Here is a 6,000-nt window from a genome sequence, read left to right as displayed (position 1 = left end):
ATATTTTAAGTAATATATCAACCCAAGAGACTATCTCTTGATCCAACACGAGAGGACATGTTTGATCAAGTTTCCAAACATGGAGAAGAGAGTTTGAAATTCGACGCCTGGAGGAATAATTTTGACGAAATTCGAGGTGTTTGGAAATGTGGTCAAACACTGTCTTAAGTTTTTTTTAGATATCTTCTCAATTAATCCGAAACTAAATCTAAGGGGAAAACTGAGAAATAAAATCGTAAAAATCAATGCTAATGAAAATCAGATATCCAAACACCGTATGATCATGATTTCCTTTGTTTCAACTTGAAGAATTATTAAAGAGTTTGAGAACTACTTGCCCAGTCGATGAATTCTCCCTTCACCGCACTGTGCCGGGTTTGAACGCAGTAGTGGAGAAGAGAGTCCATATGCCCGCGCCCATGCACCCGCCCTGGGTTTAACCCCTGCAGAGAAGGGAGAGTTAAGGAACTGAAATCTTTATTAACCACCAGCTGAGAAATTACGCGTGTTTTTAACTGCTAGCTTAATGTGCAAGATTTACAGAGAGCTGGTTAGAGCTGAGAATGGGAAGAAATTTTAACTGATGGCTAAGAATTCCCAGAAAATTTGCTGAGTTGATGACTGAAATTCCAGCCCCCCGGTCCCATACATAACCTCTGGTCATGTGACTATTTTCAGCCTCTTTTGGTACTCTTTGTTAGCCCAGTTCCTGGCCCTCTCTCTGTCACCCAATCAGGGGAGTGCTACGTTTTCGGGAGAGAAGGTCCTTCTCAACTGAGAACATATCTTGAATCTTGAATCATTATTTATGTACGGTAAAAATTCATCAGGTACAATAAATTTCAATATAATGTCTAAGATCCTAAAACTAAAATTCTAATCTTAATATTATATTAACTTACAACAATATTCAACAGGTTTAGCGTTGAGAGCGTTCCTCGCTCCCGAGAGCGTAGCGTTACGTGACAGAGGGCGCTGCGCGACAGAGACTTGGGTGCGTGACAAACTAACCTACAGAGTGACGTGTCCGCTCGGTTAGCAACAAACATCTCCTTAAGAGTCTTTCCACACAGAGGAGCTCCCTGATTGTAGGCGTCGTTACACGTCAAATTCACTTGAGAGGCAAACCTTCTAGGGTTGCCAAGAAGATCTAGAGGACCCTCGATACATGAAGAGCTTTCTGTGACAAATTGATCGAGTATAGCTGCAGCCTCACTCTGATTGAGAGCATTTTTCACGCAACCGTTGTAAACCTTTCTAATGCACGCGGCCGCTATATGGAACTGCACGCTGTGAGGAAGAAAACAAGTGAATAATTCATTTTAATACTCGTGAGCATTATATGTACCATTCATGCTAAGTTTATTGAGCAGGGGCTGATTTAGGAGGGTTGGATGAAAAAGATTGTGAGTGACTATTTTGGTAGAAATAGAGTCAAAAACTCTTGGCAGGAACCTCATTGTAATTTCTAGTTTATGCCATTGCTAGTGTTTCCGATGTAACAGTTTTAACTTAGGTTTCAATTCTCAAAATGCAACATTTTGGGGGTAACTAGGTTCCATATTTGATTCTGCAACCCCAGAGTAGTAGCCACCCCCACCCCTCCCCCCTTTGAAAAACTCTCGATCCGCCCCTGTACGTTGAGTGGTGTATTTCTGCATGCCTTCATCGATCCGCCATCTTGATATTTCTATGCCAAAACAACCCTGAGAAAGAATTTGTACATTTTAAAATAGGCATAATGAGATGTCTCGGACATAACATTTTGCAGATATAGACCAAGAAACCAGGACTACTTAAAACTGACTTACCCGCAGTTAGCGGCAGTGGGATCTTTCTGAAGATCTTTATAAAACAGAGTAGTACATTTCCTTATGTTGCAGTGATACTCCTGCAGTGAGCAATTGAAAATGCCTGGGAGATCTGAACCGTAACTAGACCTGATGAGACAGACTGAAAGAAAAAAAAGAACAACAACAACAACATAAACATAAAACTGACATAAACAAAGCAAGAACAAGAGGAGAAAGGAGAAGAACAAGAACAGGAACAAGAACAAGATGTAAGTCCAAAATAGAGACAGTTTGATCTGTTTTGTTTAGTTATGAAAGCAAATTTAATTCTTTGATCATCGCGACTATTTGTACGCCTCGAGAAGTCGCAGGCTCTCTCTTCTTCCCACCCCTGAATAGACCTTTTACCGATCGATACGGCGGCCATTTTAAATTCCGTTGTTTCAAATAGTATTATAGCATAATACGTACTAACTTTTCCCCTGAGCATCCCATAAAGAATGAATCGAGCTAAAAAATATCAGTTCTGAGTATTGAAAAGTCGTAGCACGATTAACTCTCCCAAAGAAATTGAGCCCGATGCACTGGAAGCTCCCGTCAGCGGACACCTTCGGACGCGAAAAAGGTGTCCGTAAATGGAACTGGCTACTTACAAGAATGGTTCTCGCAAGCGGCCACTAGAGTTGTAAGGTGTATATGGCCGGTTACGGAAGCTTGCCCAGCTAACAATAAACATTGGAAATGCAAAAAATACCGCCGTTTCAATTGACTTTTTTTGTTGTTTTTGATAATGGTGACAACTGTGTACAGATGGCTGCCTTACTATGCGCTATGTAGAGTCTACTTGTAAACTGCAGTACGAATTGCAATACTATGCGATATATATGGAATTTCCTTTCGGATCACGATCGGCTTACCGGAGATTAATAACAAAGGAAAAGTCTTAATCGTAAGCCCTCAGAGTGTCCGCGGCCGCTTACGGAAATGTCCACTTACGGGAGTGAATAAATGCAGAGTGTGCACTGATGGGAGTTTAAACGGGATTTTGTTAAAGTGGTTGCACGTATGTAGAGCTGTCAGCTTACGAGTGTCCGTTAAGAGAGCTTCCACTGTAGCTTTTGTTCGAGGTGTGTTAAGTATTCAAAATTTTATAAGGAATGATATGCATGGGCAAGCTTAGCGCTTTTGCCAGCTACAGATCTCGCAGGTTCTGGAGAGCTGAGATAATATCTCCTTCAATATTCCACCCAAAGAGCTAAAGACTCCACAATGTATTAAGTTCGACAAGCTCCTTAACTGTTTAGAGTCGATTCGCATATAGCGCGATGTTAAACGCAAAGTCTTATGCCAATGAAGCAAAATATATACAATGGCGTTAGTAAAGATCCCCAGAAAGCTAAGACCTTTAGCTTGTAATCACGTGATTAAAGTTACTTACCAAAAGTAAAGGCAAGTGTTAGCGTGTACATTCTGCTCACGAGATTCCGGGCCAAGCAGGAACAATACAAACTGCTTTTACTGCGGAATGTACAGCGTGCTGCGAGTTCAAAAACGTACTCTGCCAATCTGCAGCTTGTTAAACATTGCATACGCAATTTTGTAACTTGAAAAACATTCAGGAGTCAAAAGTCAAGGGTGCATTTTTATTAGTAATATTGTTTTTGATTGCCAGCCCGGAACTTTGACGTAAAATATTTGTGTTGTATTACATCGACCAATATCGATCTTCTTTGAGAAGCTGATGAATCTTCCAATTCTTCTTCCGTTTCCAACGCACGCAAGTTTATTGGGAAAAAGTGAAGAAACAAGTTCTAGATACCGAAACAGTACCTCTAGGACATGCACTGTTAGGTAAAGGTGAGGAGAGCGCGAAATTTCTGCCTATTGTTTACAGGCAGGTGTGACGTTGACCAATCCGCAAATAATTTGACGTGGGTTTTGAATTTTTTGTATTGCGCGTAGCAACAAATCATTCGGGCATTTTGTTTCGAAATGCGGAAAAAAGGGAGGTGTCTCAAGTGCTTCTTTTCGCCGAATTTATACTGGAAATTGATAGCAAAATACTTAAGTAGATATTTCTTATTGATTTCGAGTTAGATGAAGACAGAAAAATGGCTTTTGTGTTTTAAAGTGGATGTTCATAAAATGGCCAAAAATCGTAAAGTCCTATATAAACAGTATGCCCGCACGGAAAAAAATATTGAAGTCCCCAAACATTTTATGGCTTTTTTGAGAACTTTAGTGATTGCCCTCACCATCCATGTTAGAATAATGTGTGTTTGCTGTTGCCCAGGCAGATATTTGCCATCAATTAAAGAGTATTCACAACACTACGAAATATGCACCTTACTTAAGAGAGACCCACGAAGAGAAATCGATTGTGTAGTTCAAATGAATATCTGTGCTTTGAGACTGATAATAGTAAAACATGATCCAGTGGATTTCTACCCTGGTCTCAGAGGTTTTTCTTGATTTTTCTCCGCATGAGATGAGACAGCCGCGAGAGAGCTGCGAAGAGGCGAGCTGTCTCATCTCATGCGGCTGTCTCATCTCATGCGGCTGTCTCATCTCATGCGGCTGTCTCATCTCATGCGGAGAAAAATCAAGAAAAACCTCTGAGACCAGGGTAGTGGATTTCATTTTCGCATGGCCTTTCTTGTTGTAGAAATACAAAATCAAAGACAGCTAATTAAATAAGCATAAATTAGTGACAAACGGCCATTTTTGAAGGAGGTCCTCCTAACTTGAAGAGAATGAAATATTTCGACCTAATTTTTTGCCATAATCATTTACTCACCAAACCCAACATTTGTGCCAAGTTTGAGCGAAATCAGTGATTTGAGCTGTATCACCTCCTGCCTGGTTTTCTCATGGACACACTCTTGAAACAACAGAGTGCGGTCATTTTCATCCTTATATGTGAAAGCGTTTTTAGTTTCAGTTAAAACAACAACTCGTTTTGTTCTCTATAAGATTTAGCACGAGTATAAAGACGGCCTTTACATGTAAACGATTTTGTGATAAGCTATGTAGAGAAGTTCAAGAGTAAAAAATGTTTTTGTTACCAGCATGTCATTATAAATTATTTTGAGACCTGCGTTTTTCAAATAAGTGGGTTCGTTCTTCTTATGTTTCTGCTTATATTTATGTTTATGTCGCGGCTGTTTTCACCTGTGCCTGTGCTTATGCTTGTGCTTGTGCTTGTGCTCTAGTGAAAACCAGCCTTAAGCTTACACACATTAACCATTCCCGTTCAAGCAACTTTTGTTGAGCCTGGTTTTCACTATGACATAAGCACAAGCATAAGCAGAATGTTAGTGAGGATGCCAACAACACAACTCCCCATTGCCTGATTTCTAGCCGAAAAGGTCTAGTTACGAGTCTATAAATTATGGGATTAGCAGCTATTGATACACATAGTCATAAACCAAGCTTTACAAAATCCCCAAGTTTGGTGCAAATAGCCCCAATAGTAAGAAAGATACAACCATTTGAAAACATCAAAATTTACAAAAAAATTATGGCCATCCGGACGCTGTGTCCGGATGACCAAACCAAATATTTCTGTGTAATTTTGGCGTTTTTAAATGGCTGTATCTCAGTCAAAACTAGCCTGATTAACACAAAACTTGGGGATTTTGTGAATCTCGATGTGCTCTTTCTGACTATGTGGATCAATAGTTGCTAATCCCATAATTTACAGACTCGTACTTAGTCCTTTTCGGCTTGAAATCAGGCAATAAGCTCAACCACAAGGCGAACAAATACGCATAAATTTGGTCACTTACTCAAACGGATAAATTTGCATAACTGGTGGAGCCTTCTCAAACTGAGTTAATATTGAGCGTCATTGAAGTTCTGTCTGCGATAGCCCAGGACTGTCCAGGATGTTTATTCGGAACGTTGCGTTAATCATAGGTAAGCCAGGAATCTATATTTACATCAGTTTGTTTTAAGTAGTCATACCAGGTTACTTTTTGAATAATATTTTGAACAAATCGAGCTTACTCAACGATAAGAGCGAAATTGGTCGACGATCTGGCGATGTTCAAATCCTTCACTTGTTGCCGTTTGACAGAACTTCGCCGTCTAAAGTCCGTAGGATGGTGATTTATCTCGGATGGAACACATTGCAAGATTTAATTATGAATAAGCAGCAAACTTCGTCTTCAAATCGACTTAAAAGATCTACGCCCGTAATATTACT

The 6,000-nt window shown here is 40.0% G+C and overlaps 1 pseudogene across 1 annotated transcript in view; it reads right to left on the bottom strand.

The window, feature by feature from the left end:
• Positions 1-3,352, bottom strand: part of LOC145502988 (uncharacterized) — a 3,560-nt pseudogene extending 208 nt beyond the window's left edge. The window contains exons 1-3 of the transcript XR_014051408.1: positions 3,232-3,352; positions 1,812-1,953; positions 1,012-1,290 (exon numbers count right to left, since the gene is read on the bottom strand). The product of XR_014051408.1 is annotated as an uncharacterized LOC145502988 (transcript). The remainder of the gene's footprint in view (positions 1-1,011; positions 1,291-1,811; positions 1,954-3,231) is intronic.
• Between the last annotated feature and the right edge of the window lie 2,648 nt (positions 3,353-6,000).

The sequence above is a fragment of the Orbicella franksi genome, chromosome 11 (assembly GCF_964199315.1).
Source record: "Orbicella franksi chromosome 11, jaOrbFran1.1, whole genome shotgun sequence".
NCBI lineage: Eukaryota > Metazoa > Cnidaria > Anthozoa > Scleractinia > Merulinidae > Orbicella > Orbicella franksi.
This window is presented reverse-complemented; position numbering and strand designations above follow the sequence as displayed.